A 16,678-nucleotide genomic window follows, 5' to 3' on the forward strand; every position below is an offset into this window, starting at 1 on the left:
TTCATGTTTTTCTGGTCTGCTTCTAGAAACTTGCTCCTTTCCTTTGATTCCCTCATAACTAGATTGAGTTCTTTGTCATTTAAACCCCGCCTAAAAGGTTATGTATTCATTACAGCTGCTCTGCCCTCTATCCCCTTCTGTGCTGCTTCGTGGATGTCTTCAGAGAGTCTGGATTTGGTTGACTGTAGGAGAACTACATAGTCAGTCTGACCTGCTGGAATTGGTCATCTGCAGGGTACTGTGAGGATAAATGAGGGCAAGAAGGTACTCCTAATCTAGTACTCATTGCTAAATGAAAGTATTGACGTGTTTGCAGAGCTGCCCAGGTTGGAAGAATGATATGGTGATAACCACAAAAGATCGTGTGTGAATCTATATTTTCTTTTCCCAAATTCAAAATGGTAGAGATGTGTTCTACTGCTTATCTGATTCTCCTGTCATCTCCCTGTCTTGTCTTGTTAATCAACAGGATTTCTGCGGTGAATGTACCTGCCAGGCTGTCACGTTTGGTTTTTTGTTTTTTTTTTTTTTTTTGTTTGTTTTTTTTTTTTTTTTGGTTGGTTGGTTGGGTTTTTTTATAAGTCTTAAGGTATCCAGAGTAGAAGTTTAGGAGACCAGCAGAAAGGGGAGATGCTCCAGGCTCTGCTGTTGTAGCTGTCAGGTAGACCTTGCAGAACTGACTGGATTTTCTCTGAAAACTCAGAACTGATGACATAGTAAAACACCTCAAGTTTTTGTTGATGGTTGCTTGATGTTGGCTGCTTAATATTGCTGCAGTCAAGCAACCTGTAAAATGTCTGCTATTATACTTCTGGTAATTAGATGATATTAGGTATAATGAGAGGTGGTTTGACAACTTCTGTGCAAACTACAGCTGATGTGGTAAGAACAGGACAGAATTCCTTCTTTTGCTTCATATTTTCTATTTTTTGATACTACTATTATTTGATAACTAGCTGTGGAGCTGGTAATACCAGGTAAAGCAAAATCTACAGTGATATTTTTAGAAAAGAGGCTCTACTGAAACCAGTATATTTGTGTTCTGCCCTGAAAATGCAGTTCACAACTGATTGAATTACAGGACTATATTTTAGTGTTACAGAAGAGAGGAACCTCCTTCAACTGATGGCTGTGGACCAAGATCCTGTAGGAATGTCTGTCTTTCCGGTGCAGTATTGTGCCAGTTGTCCCGACATGGGTCTGGAATTGAAAGAACCATAGGAATATATTAATTCTGAGTTGTGCTTGGTAGAAGAGTTAGTTGGCAGGTGCAGTACTATATTAATTTAATTATATTGCTTCCAGAACCCAAACTAGTGTCAGAAACCTTCAACTGCACCGTTTACAGGGATTTAACTCCTTTAAAACCTTATTTCTCAGCCCTGAGTGATTTTAGATAATAATATAGAAAAAGTGGAATTATTTAGCAATATTCCATTATCTTTACTTATTTAATGATTATTGAAGCAGGTTAGAAGGAATGCCATATTCAGTAAACCACAACTGCTTTGATGTCTGGAACCATCCTTTCATTTGCATAGCTGGGAATGCTTTTGCTTATATGCAGGAATAGCTTTCACTCCATCCTGAGAAATGAAGGGTAAAAAGTTATCCTCCCCCCCCTTTTTTTTAATGGTGGCTCTAGCAAAACAGCTTATTTCAGTTTTTGAAGCTTTTTTTATCATTCAAAAAGGAGGAGCAACTTTGATTTTTTTTTTTTTTTTTTTTTAGCCACATAGTATGAATGTCCATTACTATACATGTAATGTGCAGAGCTAATGTGAAAAATTGGACTACTGCTGCACTGGACTGAAAAGATTTTTAACTGTAATGTAGACTTGGCATTAGGCAAAGATACCTATTAATACATATTCAGGGAAGTCTCTCAAGGATACATATTTTATCTCCAGTTATTCTTTTTCATCTTGCATTTGTTCTGCTACTGTGGAAGATTGACAGATGGCTGAATCTGGAATGGGTCTGTTTTCTGATTTGTGTCTGTGCACTGAAAGTGTTACTGGTGCTTAGTTGCATCAGTATTGGAGCTAAGGGACCCTTACAAATGGTTACTTCCTAGCTCTAACATGGTAGGCTGTTTATCTGTTTGACCTTGTGTTAGCTTTCATAGTTCATCAGAATGTAAAAAGCTTTCAAAGGAGGAGAAAAAAAACCCTTAAATTTTGAAGCTTCTCAGTCAATGTTTAGACACACCTATGATCGCACATACTGGGGGAGGAACCTGTTCCAGTTGTATTTTGTGGATGTTGAATATTTTGATTTTTTCAAAGTCAATCATGATTCCATATTTACTCTTAAACCTAAGACTTCCATTTAAGGCATCTGTTAAAAATAAAGGTTTTTTTTCTTAAATGAAAACTTTAAATTATACAGCACAAGATGAAGTCCTCAGATCTTTACAAACTGTTCCAGTTTTTCTTACCTATTGTTCAGGACTGAGAGTACACAACACAAGCATGTCACATCACATACAGTTATTTTTTGCCACTTTACCTCAGATAAGGACTTCAGCTCTCCCATCACTACCTTTTCACCAAGTAAATTCTTGAATATATCTGAATCAGTTTTGGTATCATGTCAGTTGTTCTTGAAGGTCAACAGTGCTACAAATAACCTGTGATATGAAAATACTACATGAAGCTTCTAGCTTCATACAGTTAAAATGTAATATTTATGGCTTCTCACCGGCTTTGAACCCCAGGCAGTATGCAAATATGTGCTTCATTGGACAATATTGAAAAGTGAAGATGGATGCATTAAAATAAACAAAAATTGTTAATTGGTTTGACTTGCTGAAGTCTTATATTAGTTTGTTTAGCTGTAGAGAATGTAAAGGAATGACCATGTTCTATTCTAACTGCATATATTTACATGGAGAGAAATAACAGTATCTATAAAATGCTGTAGCTTTTTAACATGATGTTCACTGTATTCAGCTACATATTTGTGATCTAAGTAGCTGCTTCTATGCTGAGGCCTAATGCTTTCAGTGGAAAGATGGCAGTTTTTTAGTTTGACTCAAACAAAAAGCATTAATTACTACTGTTAAGGCAAAGGTCATTTATACTTTTATAAATAGAAAATTCAAAATACCTGGAATCTGTGCAAAGTGCTTCATGGTGCACGAAGTTTTTTAGCGTTGGTCCATTACTGCTGCAGAATGTACTATGCTTGTTGATTTGAGATTGTAATCACGCAAATAATTAACACTGGCCTGGTTGACTCTCATCTCTCTTTCTGGCTGTTCTGCACAGTAAGCTGGTTAGCCAGATATGTAGGTTAAAATGCTAAGAATTTCCTTTTCTAATGGCCTTTCCCAATTTGGAATTAATTTGGATCATTTTAATCAGGCACATGTTATGATTGCAAGAAAAGAATACATGGGAAATTCTATTCTTCATCTTGTGTGAGAGCCTTTGCAACACTATTCCACAGAGCATTTTCATCTACACCTTTAGACTTTCTTATGTATTCCGAAAAAAATTGGTGGGCCTGTGGAAATGTCTTACCAATTACTTAGGTTTTTCTTCAATAAAATGAAAGAATCAATGAAGTATGTTGGGGTTTTGTTTGTCGTGTCCCGTCCCGTCCCCCGGCTTCTGGTGTTACCTCTCTAGAGGTTGGATTCTGTGGCATCTGAGCAGCTTTGAGTGTCATCTGAATTTGGGAGTTAAAATAGTCTCTTTATACTACATATTTTTATGAACTTAATATTGACTTCATCCTAGCTTCACATAAAAGAAAATTCCAGCAGTGTGCCCGCAAGTTCTTTGCAGGGAAAGAACATGTGTAGTGTAACTGGTGAGAAGCCTTTCTATTTTAGGAAGACAGATCAAAAACTACAAAGCCCAAAATGTAATTGGAGTAAATAATGTGCTAACCAGTACATAATACTTGCGTATTTTAAGGTTGCATTAGGATGAGTTAGTTTGCACTGTTAATAATAAATACATTCTTTTTTGAAGCTAAGCCTAACATTTGTACACTGATTCTTGGGTGATACATAAATTGATATTATGACCAACTATAGGAGATCTGATTTCTCATTTTAGACTTGGTGGAAATTCTAGAGGGTGACTTAAGACCTGCAGATATTTGGGGTTTGCATCACACAATCACTGAATTCAGAGAAAGCCTTTTGTAATGTAGGACTCAGTAATTTTGGATGTTCTGGCACAGAGATAACAGAAAACTGTCAAACACCCGTATTTTGGGGAGCTTGACTTTTTGCCACATTGGAGAGAAAGGATTTATGTTTATGCAAATAATGGGATTGAAATCCCCACATGGGGTTATATTCAGGGGGCAGCTGCTGCTTTTACTTATCATAAGCAAGAATAATTGGTGGTTTTGGAACTGTACTTGCTTCACAGCTTGCCCCCAGATTGAGGAAGAGAGAAATCACTGCCTTAATGTCTGCTTAATTGCTTTCCTGTCGAAAGACATAGGTGCCTGAAAGGCTTGAACATAACCTTTAAATAAACTAAATAATCACAAGTAAATAATTCAGTACCCAAGCAAAGGACCAAATGATAAATAAATGCACAGATATGGTCAGATATTATCCCTTCTTGTGATATTGATATAATGATAGTATAGTTACCTATATAAATTAGGATCTATAAACTTGGCAGTGATTCTTCTGTGGGTTAGTTTTCAAGCAGCAGCTTGAAAAAAAAATCGAATTAAATATTACGTGGAGTGATTCAATTCTAATTGCTGTTAAATCTATTAAATGTGTTTCAGAGTGTTCATATAGCTCAGATTTTTTTTTTATTTAGAGAGATGTGCCCTTAGTGTAATTCTTTTTCCTGACTTCCATTGAGAAGGCTTAGTTCCTTGGATGTTAGGAGTATTTTGTTTTGGAGTTAATCTGAGGTAGTATGGAGTTGGTACTGTGGTTTCTGACTAACTTTATTGTTTGTACCATAATAAACCAAAGAAAAATACTTGAAATAAAAGGTTACTGGAATAACACATGGAAGAGAAGGAAGAGTCCCTTTTTATAGTCGTGCCTTCTTCCCCCCTCCCCCCCCGCATCTGCTACCAGCTGTAATTATAGAGAGACAGGATGCTAGCCCAGGCAGACTTTTTCCTCCCAATCGTAATGGTAGTTTTTACCTTACCCCCTCTGATGCTATAGGACTTTGATTCATGCTGGAATTCATTTGTATTTGCAGGAAGATAACTCACTTCATCATAGCTTTGTTGTTGAGTTTAAGAGTCCGATTGCATAGATCTTGCAAGATAAGAACTTCATTTTCAAGTTGTTAACAGTTTGAATAATGGTTTAATTTAATATTAACATCATTATTGGGATGGAGGGGATAGTTGTTTAATTTCAAATGTAGAAGATGTTGAAGAGCAAGAACATAGATAGTGTGTTTCAGATTAAGACTGTTGCCTGTAATGTGTCAGTAGGTCTTTCACTGCAAATTTCGGTCCTCCTTTTTCTGACAATCTTTTTTTAATAGCAACAATTAGGTGTCATATTAACATGATTATTTTCAAATACTGAATTACAAAACCAGGAAATAAAAATAAAACCTGTTGATATATTCTTCTGCATACTCTTTGATATATTTGGATACTTGGTTTTTGTATTAGCAAATGTTTAAGTAGCAAATAGCCGAGATACTTCAAGATCGTGGCTGAGATTTGCAGGTAGTGGTTGCTTGGAGGTTTCTAGAGCACTGGAGATTTGTAGAAGTGACTGGTGTATCACTCGTTGGATGCTTCTCTTGATGTCTTTATAGCAGCTGGGGTTTTTTTCATGTTTTTGCTTTATTCTTTGAGTATTTGATGTGTTTGTGGTGTGTCTAGTTAAACGCTCCAAATGGCTAGTTATCTTGGAACTCTCACCTTCTACCTTGTAGATAAAATACGTGAATGTTGAGTTCTTAATAGAAACCTTTTTTAAAAAAAAACATGGTGGTGTTACTGTTCAATAGAAGACATTCTAGAAATCTAATTTTTAGCAATGTCAATGTCAGTAATTTTTCCTTTTTGACCCCTTTGCTTTCTTTTAACAAGATCCCCAGTCACTGTAGAGTAAAATGAGATTTTTTATTTTTTTTTTTTTTTTTTTAAATGTGGTAAAAAAAAAAATCTTGTCAGATTGGACTCCAATGTTACAGTTGTTAAATGCTGGAGTAGTTGGTTATGTTATTTGCTGTGGTAACCCCTAGCTGTGTCTATTGTTTGGCTGGGATCATTGGCAAGCTGCAGATGCCTTTGGCCTGCAGACGGGAAGGATTGACCGTCTACTGCAACAAGCTTTTGTCTAAGTGGGTGCACCAACACCATTTAGATGCTAATGTGATATAAGCTCGCTGTTTTGTACTAGAACTTGACTGCATCTCAGGAATGTGGCCTGTCTGGTTTTATGTTGGCTTCCGCATTAAAAGGGCCTACTGTAATTCATGTCTGCCAATCGATTAAAGCTGCAATCTTGTGTTTATGGCTTTGATGTGCCAAAGGAAATTGTTGGGCTTGGTGGAGAATTACATACTTTTTTTGGTTCTTCCAGATTTTACCTGCTGATCTGTATGCTTTTTGTTTGCCATCTACGATTAGGGAAAAAAAGTAAATTTGCTGTGTGAAGCCATGTATGGCATTAGCTTTACTGACAGCATTGAACCATTTTTTCTTCTGTTCATGTTTGTTATATGGTGGGGTGACTAAATGCTGTCTGTATTGTTCCTTTCTGCTTTTCTTGCAAATATAAAGTGTAGTATATTTCTGTATTTTTAGCAGAGGTGTGACAGTTTTCAGTTGTTAGGCTATTTTCTGGTTCAGTGGAATACATATTCTGGTTCATGTTCTAGAGGTGGTGAATAAATGAATAACCTAGGCATAACAGTTATAATAAACTTAAGTCTAGTCACTGCATCTTAGCAGCAAGTTGCTGTATTTTGTGCAGAAAAAAAGGATGTGTGTATAGTGCAAACACGAATTTAAAAAGTAGCCCTGGGAATAAAATTGTCATAGGTCTATTTTGTATATGAATGCAGTACTCATCAGATTTTCCGTGCTGCGCTCCACAAATATTCTTGTTGTAAAATAGAACAATAACTGTTTATTTTGTTTTCTGGAAACACGTAAGTTATTTAAGTTTTTTTTTTTTTAAATGTGTTGAATGATAAGTTTCTTCAAGTTTTCATTACTGTATTAGGTGAAACATGCATGGAAGGAGCACAGGGGAGGAAAACCATAAATCTGGTTGGACTCAACTAGCAATTACTTTAGCAGATAAAACAAAATATGCAAATATCTCCTGAGCGCTCTTAAGGCTGATCTTTCAGACACTGACTGTCTGTATCCCTAGCCAAAAAAGGACATATGATAATTAGATTTTGGAGGACCATGTGCTGTTGCTACAGAGCTAAATATTAAAATGCAAGAAAGCAGACTACCACATGGCACAATTGATTTTTATGGCAGTTCATGTTAAAATGCTCTCTTTTTTATATTGCCTTTTAGGTTACCTAGGGTGAAACAAAATTACAGGCTTGGAGACTCTGGAAAAGCTCAGCATCAGCATTTGAGGTAAAAATGAACATACTGAAGTAATCTTGGGAGTGTCCTTCTTGTTAACTTTGTGGAACTGATTGGAGTAGAAATTTTCATCAAGATCCATTCTGCATTTAAGTTTTCAGTATTGATTTTTAAAAAAATGACTTCAGAATCTCTCTTTTTAGGTCTGGGAAAACTCATACTTTAGGTGAATATATCGTGTAAATATTTTAGAGCTTTGAGGACATTGTAGATCTGCTTAGATATGGTATTTTTGGTTTAAGTTCTAGTTGTATAGAATGACTAATATATCTATGAAATTCTTTGTCATGTCTTTCCTAATTTTACTTGTATAGCTAAATGTATTTTTATGTAAATCACCATCTTAATTGCACAATATTTTTACTTTTATTAAAAAACGTGTTAATGTACTTAGAAATGGTTATTGTTTTTTTCATGAGTTTACTGTATTAATTGCGGCTTCAAATTGAAATACTGTGCAGAAGTTTGAATTCTGATTTTTTTTTTTTCTTTTTAAATGTTTAACTCAAGTGAAATAAAAGTACATGTGCATGGAAAAAGCAGTACAATTGTACCGAACATAGTAAAATTATGTAGAACATACTACTCTTGTATTTCTCACATGAACCAGTTATTAATATTAATCATAGTAACCTGTAAAGAGGATTAGGGAAGTTCGCTTTCCTTGCACATTTAAACTACAAAAAATTAGCTTTTAAATTACTCTTAAATTTTTATTTCTAATACTAAACTAAAATAATTTGTGTTCAGGATGGACTTAAGTAGTTCATTTTCTGTCAGCAAGTTACAGTGCAGGGTTGACACATCTAAATGTTTATAAGCAACTGAATTGCCACAATTAACCCTGCTATTGTAGTTCCCTTTTCAAACCATTTTTATAGTTCATAGGTTTTGTTGTTGTTTTTAAGAGCCGAAGCTTGCAAATTATGTGATTAATCTACAAGCTGATACCATGATGTCAAAATGCAGTTCGGGAAGCATAAACACAGAGACTGCGGAAATTAAAACGGTAAGACTATGCTTTGTAGTATGGGAGAAGCAGGTTTTTATGTATCACTTCACTGTATTCTCCTATTTCATATTTAAAGCTTCTTCAGGACCTTAGAGTAAAGCAACTTCTGTGTGTGAGGTTATAGAATTTTACTGTGAACTTCTTTGGAAAGAATAATGAAACTAGCTACTTTATTCTGTCCATAGATTGTTAGATACAGCAATGGCAGAGATAAAAAGATGTTTGTCATGAAACACATGCTGTGATACTTCTTATGAAGCTGAATATGATTAGAAATGTATTCATTTTTTTGAAAGGATGTGTGTGTTTAAATATTTCTTGTGGATTTTGTATTCAGATGTGGTTGTGTTGGTGAAATACAATCAATTTAAAAAAAAAAAAAAAGTGCAAAGAGGGGAGGTACGAAGAGTTGGGATTAAAATTGAATTTCTATGTTGTTCCAGATAGGAGATAGAAAGTAAATGGTGAGGAAAGTAAATGACAGGTAAATTGTTAAGGCCTTAGTTTCAATAGCATGCTTCAGTTTGAATTACGAGTTCAGCAAAAACAGGAGAAGAGTCTATCCAATTAAAGCTATGTAGAAGAAAAATTGATATGTAGTTTGATAACATAGGGAAGACAGATGTATCTAGTTTCCATGGTCCTCACCTTGCCTTACATCTTAGGTGCCGTACACTTTACGTTTTAGCTTTTGTCCTCTGTGTTAAGGAGGTGAAAGAAGAGGAATCTGCATAGCACCAGTTCTGCACCACTGACTAAGCAACTACATAGTTAGGACTGTTGTACAGGGCCTTATACACATCATTTTAAAAAATGAAATAGTTTGTCCCAGAATCTGGCTGCATGTTTGTATTTGTTAAAGGAAAAACATCCCCTTTCTAAACTTTTATTCTGAATGCCTCATGTACTGGTGTCACACTAGATATGCTAGAAAACTGATTTTTGTTTTCACATTTTATTTCTGTACTGGTAAATGCCCTACAGCCCATGTATGTTATGCTGGTATATAGTGGTATAATCCTTTTGCTTTAGAGACTGTTACAACATACAGCAGCATAACTTTGGCGTGAACTGTGTCTTGCTGGCTCTGTTGATAGAGCTAGACTAATTGCAATGGAAAGCTTTTATTAGGCTTTTGCCTCAAATCCAGGTTTGGTCATACTGGTGACTGAACACCAGATGAGGGACTTAAGGGTTTGTGTGTTTTTCTGAGCCTGTTAAGTGTCATGTTGTACTCCATTTCTCTCCTGTATACAGACATGTAGGAGGAGTCTGCCAGGAATTCCAGCTCTTAACTATACTGTACTGCTTGTAAAAATGCTTCAGAAGCAGTTCGTTCAAGTGTAGAGCCTCAGTGTAATCTTCATTTAATAAGCTCTTTAATGAAACTTTTATGAACAACAGAAAGCAGCCTTTGCTGCTTCGGTATGTCTTACTGTGCTATTAGAGGCCAACAGTCTGCTTTTGCTGTTAGACTGGTTCTGTATCAGAAAAATAGAACAAATAAAATTCTTCTAGATCAGGATGAACATTTACAATGAATATTGATGATTGTGCTAGGGAAACCAGTGAAGCTTGTTCTTATAGGAATGCTTACATTTGAGCTTTGTAAGCATTTATGCATTCTGTTTGCCCTTCTTTAAAGGGAACAGATCTGAAATATGGTTTTGGGGTTTTTTTCCCTTTAAGAATATTGTAAGATCAAATATAAAAACTGCTGTTAGGCAAACTTTGAAGGATAACAGATAAGGAGTGTCTCATGCAGCTGTGTTGTATGTTAAAGATAGCATAATATAAAAGAGATTTCTGATTCATCTTATTGAGTAATATTGTTTGACAGTATTTCCTTACTTAGACCTTCTGGGCTGAATGATGTTGTTTAGAAACTTTGAATTCTGAGTTGGGAGCAGAAATGTCAATGCTTAATTTTTAAAGTATCCTAGATATTGGCTGCTGAATGAAGGTGGGGGGGATGGGGACACAACAACACGACTTTTCCCATGAAAATGAAACTTCTTGTTTCTGAGGTGTTTGAGTTTGGGGCGCTTTTTTTTCCAAATAAAAACTGGGTGTGTTTGGTTTGGGCTTTTTAAGTTGTCTAAGAAGTTACAGAAGTAATACTCACAAAATACACTTTTGTAATGCTTTTGGACTATCCCAGGAAAAGTCAAATCCTTTTAAAAAGTACACTTTTAAGAGCAGGTTTAGAAACCAGGCGATGTAAGAATCTTGTATCTTTACCTTAACTTGGGCAAAAACAACTTCTCGCCGCTGAATGTTTATAGCGTAAGTAGAAGTCACTTTACTGCAGACTTCTGCAGTAATTGGTATAGAACATCCTCAGCGAATATTTTACATTTTGTAAATTAATATTTACATTAATTTTCTACTTTGTATTTTATATTTGTAATATTTTATGGTTTTCTTTTTATTTGTTCCTCTACTATCCAACTAAGAATTTTCTGCATTAGATCTTTCAGCAAGTCAATGCTTCATGTAGCATTTGGACATAAAACTTACTATAAAGAATGTGATATTCACACTCTTTAGGTGTTCATGCAAGAGAATATTCAAGCAGCAAGATTCTATTCATATTTTTTGTATAGATTGTGCTTTGTTTACTTTAGAGTATGTGGGGGGTTTTTTTCTTACCCCTTGAGACTAACTCTTTTTTTTGGCTGATGCTAAGCGTGTTTTTAGAAAATAAATTAGACATTCCTGGACAAAGACAAAAACCTACAGCATTAGAAATAATTTTTGTATCACAAGGATTATGCTGGGTACAAATTTACAAATAAACATTGGTGAAGAAAGCAGATGAAATATATTGTGTATGGCAGTAATACATTTTCCTTGTTAATAGGAGATAGTTGTAGTTTTGCTTGGTATTAACTTGGTATGAATATAGCACATACTATGCAAGCAAATGGTGGTAAAAACTTGAAAGATGTATCCCCAGGGCTCTAGTCTCTTCTCTGTTTACTTCAGAGTATCATTCTGTAAATGTTTTAAACAGTCCTTGGAACAGGACTAGATCCAGAATGTCTTACTTCTAGGTGAGTGCCCTACTTGGTTTGGCTTGTATTCCTTAGTGTTTCCTTGAAATTTTTCTGTGCACCAAGGGACTGCTTCAACTTGGATATAATCCTGTGACTAAAAAACCTACACCACAGTTACAGAATTATTGTAGACGAGAAGAAACTGCTATTAAATGTTGCTGGCTGTTCATTCCCAACCTTGTGCCGTTCTGAAATAAAATTCTTTAAATGATAGAACAAGGGATTAGTTTTAGCTGTGCAGTTCACTGTCCGTTCACATGAATGTGCATTAAAGTAAGGACATCAAGTTGTGGATTTTGCTGTTAAAATTATCAAGATTGATGGCCATAAAACTGGACTTTTCAGTATTATTTTAGTAGAACAGGTAAGCTTGGGCACTGTGCTGCTTTGTCCAGCTTCTGTAACCTAGTCTAAAGCCACAGGAAGCAGGACTTGTTTCCTGTGTTTATCCCTCAATATTCAGCTTCAGCAAGTTCTTACAGTTTCTTGTTCTATCAATTTTCAAAATAACGCAGTGGTTAAAGATAGAACATCTTAGCAGGTGTCTTTGTTACTGTGCTGGTTTTGGCTGGGATAGAGTTAAATTTCTTCATAGTAGCTGGTATCGGGCTACGTTTTGGATTTGTGCTGAAAACGGTGTTGATAATGCTGAGATGGTTTTGCTACTGCTGAGGAGAGCTTACAGAGTCAGGGCCTTTTCTGCTTCTCAGCCCATCCCACCAGCGAGTAGGCTGGGGGTGCACAAGAAGTTGGGAGGGGACACAGCCGGGACAGCTGACCCCAACTGACCACAGGGATATTCCAGACCATATGATGTCATGCTCAGCTGGGGGAAGAAGGAGGAAGGGGGGGATGTTCAGAGAGATGGCATTTGTCTTCCCAAGCATTATGCGTGATGGAGCCCTGCTTTCCTGGAGATTTCTGAACGCCTGCCTGCTGATGGGAAGTAGTGAATAAATTCCTTGTTTTGCTTTGCTTGCATGCACAGCTTTTGCTTTACTTGTTAAACTGTCCTTATCTCAGCCCACAAGTTTTCTCACTTTTACCCTTCTCTCCTCCATCCCGCTGTGAGGGAGGTGAGTGAACAGCTGTGTGGTGTTTGGTTGCTGGCTGGGGTTAAACCATGACAGTTACAGTGGCTGAGCAGGACTAGTTTGGGCTTCCCTGTTAGCTAGGTTCAGTTAGCTAGGTTCAGTTGACTTCTGTCCACAAATTCTGAACACATGTACTTACAACTCAAATGTTTTCAATTTAAAATCTGTTCTTCAGGTAGATGTGTTTTTTCCCTTTTTATTTCTAGATGGTCCTGTACTGCTTTTCTTTTATTGAAGAACTTGATATTCTTCTTGCTGTTGAAATACTTAGAATGATACAATTACTTCATTATTCTGGCTTACATTGACATTGATCTTGTCAGATCTCATGTACTTCCAATACAAATGAAGACTAGGAGACTTTAGCACAGCAAGAAGTAGCATTGATGGTTTAGGGAGGAGAACTTTTTCTTTTTCCCCGAGTTAGCATACAGTGGGAGGGAATTTAAGCTACTTCAAGTGTGTTCTGCCTCATGTGAGCTTAACTCTGTTATTTTGCTAATTCATAGAACTATAGAATGCTTTGGATTGGAAGAGACCTTAAAGATCTAGTTCCAGCTCCCCTGCCATGGGCAGGGACACTTTCCACTAGACCAGGTTGCTCAAAGCCCTATCCAGCCTGGCCTTGAACGCTTCCAGGGATGGGACATCCACAACCTCTCTGGGCAACCTGTTGCAGTGCCTCACTACCCTCACAGTAGACAATATCTCCCTCATATCTAATCTAAATCTACCCTCTTTGAGTTTAAAGCCATTCCTCTTGTCCTTTCAGTACATGACCTTGTAAGAAGTCCCTCTCCAGCTTTCCTGTAGGCTCCCTTTAGGTACTGGAAGGCTGCTATAAGGTCTTCCCAGAGCCTTCTCTTCTCCAGGCTGAACAACCCTAACTCTCTCAGCCTGTCTTCATAGGAGGGGTGCTCCAGCCCTCTGATCATCTTCATGGCCCCCCTCTGGACTCACTCCAGCATGTCCATGTCTTTCTTCTGTTGGGGGCTCCAGAGCTGAATGCAGTACTCGAGGTGGGGTCTCATGAGAGCAGAGTAGAGGGGCAGAATCACCACCTTTGACCTGCTGGTTACATTTCTTTTGATGCAGCCCGGGATACGGTTAGCTTTCTGGGCTGCGAACACGCGTGGCTGGGTCATCCTGAGCTTCTCATCAACCAACGCTCCCAAGCCTTCTCCACAGGGCTGCTCTCAATCCATTCTCCACCCAGCCTGTATTTGTGCTTGGGATTGCCCCGACCCATGTGCGGGACCTTGCACTTGGCCTTGTTGAACTTTATGAGGTTTGCACAGGCCCACCTCTCAAGCCCACCTCAAGGTCCCTCTGGATGACATCCCTTCCCTCCAGTGTGTCGACCACACCACACAGCTTGGTGTCGTTGGCAAACTTGCTGAGGATGCACTCAATCCCACTGTCTGTGTTGCCAACAAAGATGTTAAACAGCGCTGGTCCCAATACCAACCCACGAGGAACACCACTTGTCACTGGTGTCCGCTTAGACATCGAGTTGCTGACCGCAACTCTTTGAGTGCTACCATCCAGCCAATTCCTTATCCACTGAGTGGTCCATCTGTGAAATCCATGTCTCTCCAATTTAGAGACAAGGATGTCATGCGGCACAGTGTCAAATGCTTTGCACAAGTCCAGGTAGGTGACATCAGTTGGTCTTCCCTTATCCACCAGCACTGTAACTCCCTTGTAAAAGGCCACCAAATTTGTCAGGGACAATTTGCCCTTAGTGAAGCCATGTTGGCTGTCACCAATCACTTCCTTATTTTCCATGTGCCCTAACATAATTTCCAGGAGGATCTGCTCCATGATCTTGCCAGGCACAGAGGTGAGACTGACTGGCCTGTAGTTGCCCAGGTCTTGCTTTTTTCCCCTTTTTAAAAATGGGGGTTATGTTTCTCCTTTTCCAGTCTGTGGGGACTTCCCTGAACTGCCACGACTTTTCAAATATGATGGACGGTGGCTTAGCCACTTCATCCGCCAGTTCCGTCAGGACCTGCAGATGTATGTCATCAGGTCCCATGGACTTGTGCACCTTTAGGTTCTTAGGGTGGTCTTGAACCTGATCTTGTCCTACACTGGGCGGTTCTTCATTCTCCCAGTCCCTACCTTTGCCTTCTGTGACTTGGGTAGTGTAGCTGGAGCACTTGCCAGTGAAGACTGAGGCAAAAAAGTCATTGAATACTTCAGCCTTCTCCATATTGCAGGTAACCAGGTCTCCTGTTTCCTTCCGGAGGAGGGCCCACATTTCCTCTAGTCTTCCTTTTATCACCAACATACCTATAGAAGCTTTTCTTATTGCCTTTTATGTCCCTGGCCAGATCTATCAGGGCTTTGGCTTTCCCAAGCTGATTCCTGGCTGCTCAGACAATTTCTCTGTATTCCTCCCAGGCTGCCTGTCCTTGCTTCCACCCTCAGTAGGCTTCCTTTTTGTGTTTGAGTTTGTCCAGGACCTCCTTGTTAATCCATGCCGGCCTCCTGGCATTTTTGCATTTCCTATTTGTTGGGATGCGTTGCTTCTGAGCTTGGAGGAGGTGATCCTTGAATATTAACCAGCTTTCTTGGGCCCCTCTTTCCTCCATGGCTGTATCCCATGGTACTCTGCCAAGCAGATCCCTGAAGGGGCTCACCTGAATATGGTATTGAGCTTGCTGTGCGCCCTCCTCGCTGCCCTAAGGATCTTAACTCCACCATTTCATGATCACTGCAGCCAAGGCTGCCCTTGACTCACATTCCCCACCAGCCCCTCCTTGTTGGTGAGAACAAGGTCCAGCATAGCACCTCTCCTTGTTGGCTCCTTGGAGAAGCAAGTTATCATGAATGCATTCCAGGAACCTCCTGCATTGCTTATACTCTGCTGTGTTGTCCCTCCAACAGATACCAGGGTGATTGAAGTCCCCCCTGAGGACAACCAGGGCTTGTGAAGGTGAGGCTGCTCATATCTGTCTGTAGAGGGCCTCATCTGCTCAGTCTCCCTGGTTGGGTGGCCTGTAACAGATCTCCACTACATTGTCACCTGTCCCTGCCCTCCCTTTAATCCTACCTGTAAGGTCTCGGTTGGCTTCTCATCCGTCCCCAGGTGGAGCTCCATGTAGTCCAGCTGGTCACTGACATAGAGGGTGACAGCCCCTCCTCATCTCTCCTGCCTGTCCTTCCTAATGAGCCTGTATCCTTCCAGTCCAACACTCCAGTCATAGCAGCCATCCCACCGTGTCTCCGTGATGCCAGTAAGATCATAGCGCTGCAGGTATGCGCAGTGTATCGTAGCTAAATTATCTTTTTTTTTTTTTTTTTGGTCAGATTGCAGGGTAATAATGGTATGGTTAGCAGTGGCAGGCAGTGTTGTTTTGCTTGTGCTTACTTTTAAAGTTACAAATGCGTATGTACTTCTTCCTTTGCAGTTCACAGGGTTTTTTGAGAATGCTTTTTGATCTCGATGAGATGATTGTACTTTAGGGCAGGTCTTTCATGACTATACACAAACCAAAATTGTAGTTGAGAGTATATGTTGTTTCACAGCTCTTCCAGATCAAGCTGCCACCGTAAGTATGAATCCCCTTGCTTCTTGCAGTGGGGTAGCTAACCTAATATCACTGTCATGAAATGTGTAGCAAAAGAGATATGCTTATTTGTGAATATTAGATCCTGTACTTGTTTCTTGTTAACAGCCTTCTCAAATAAGGTTGGTTTTCTTTCCTTAATTTCCTCCTGGTGATGTGATAAAGGTATTTTATATGTTTTCAAAGTTGTATTTATGATTTGGAAAAAAACCAAAATAGGCGGAATGAAGAGGAGGCACTGCTGATGTCAAGTGATTATAATACTGAAGCTGGGCTTAGATACAAGAATGATTGGGGAATTGACTTTAGCTTTTATTATGCAGAAGGTTTGGGGTTTTTTTTCCTGGTCCCTTCTAGTCTTGA

At 38.6% G+C, this 16,678-nt stretch overlaps 1 protein-coding gene across 8 annotated transcripts in view; it reads left to right on the plus strand.

The window, feature by feature from the left end:
- DICER1 (dicer 1, ribonuclease III) overlaps window positions 1-16,678 on the plus strand; it is a 72,822-nt gene that overhangs the window by 11,167 nt on the left and 44,977 nt on the right. For 5 of the 8 annotated variants that reach the window (XM_069783544.1, XM_069783545.1, XM_069783543.1 and 2 more), the window contains exons 2-3: window positions 7,501-7,566; window positions 8,484-8,584. The exons of 1 other annotated variant lie outside the window; for it this stretch is intronic. The gene's annotated coding sequence lies outside the window, so the exon portion shown is untranslated. Of the gene's footprint in view, window positions 1-7,500; window positions 7,567-8,463; window positions 8,585-15,632; window positions 15,682-15,834; window positions 16,003-16,678 lie in introns of all 8 variants that reach the window. 2 more of the 8 variants (XM_069783546.1, XM_069783547.1) reach the window with 2 other exon arrangements.

Source organism: Haliaeetus albicilla, chromosome 5 (genome assembly GCF_947461875.1).
Source record: "Haliaeetus albicilla chromosome 5, bHalAlb1.1, whole genome shotgun sequence".
NCBI classification, from domain to species: domain Eukaryota; kingdom Metazoa; phylum Chordata; class Aves; order Accipitriformes; family Accipitridae; genus Haliaeetus; species Haliaeetus albicilla.